At 73.5% G+C, this 313-nt stretch overlaps 1 protein-coding gene across 1 annotated transcript in view; it reads right to left on the reverse strand.

Annotated features, from left to right (window-relative positions):
- The window catches only part of MFSD10 (major facilitator superfamily domain containing 10), a 6079-nt gene that overhangs the window by 4439 nt on the left and 1327 nt on the right, over positions 1–313 (reverse strand). The gene's annotated exons all lie outside the window — the stretch shown is intronic.

Here is a 313-nt window from a genome sequence, read left to right on the forward strand (position 1 = left end):
GGCGTGGTTTCATAATCCGGAAGTGGGCGGGCCGCCGCGCCCCCTCTTCCGGCTACTGGGCCTGGCCTCACCGGCTCCGGCCCGGGCTGGCGGCCTGGCGGGGACTGATCAGATCGGGGGCGCCTGACAGACGCAGCCCCATTTGCCCCTAGATTCTGCGCCCGAGGGACGCCCCGCCCGCTGAGGACCCCAGGGCTTTGGGTGACCCGTCCGGAGGGCGGGGTCCATCCTGACCGGACCCTCCTCGCGCCGTCCGCCCCGGCCAGAGGCCTGCGGCCGAAATACAGCTGCGGAAACGCGCAGTCGGCGCGGG

This window comes from Bison bison, unplaced genomic scaffold (genome assembly GCF_000754665.1).
Source record: "Bison bison bison isolate TAMUID 2011002044 unplaced genomic scaffold, Bison_UMD1.0 scf7180017849866, whole genome shotgun sequence".
In the NCBI taxonomy this organism is placed as follows: domain Eukaryota; kingdom Metazoa; phylum Chordata; class Mammalia; order Artiodactyla; family Bovidae; genus Bison; species Bison bison.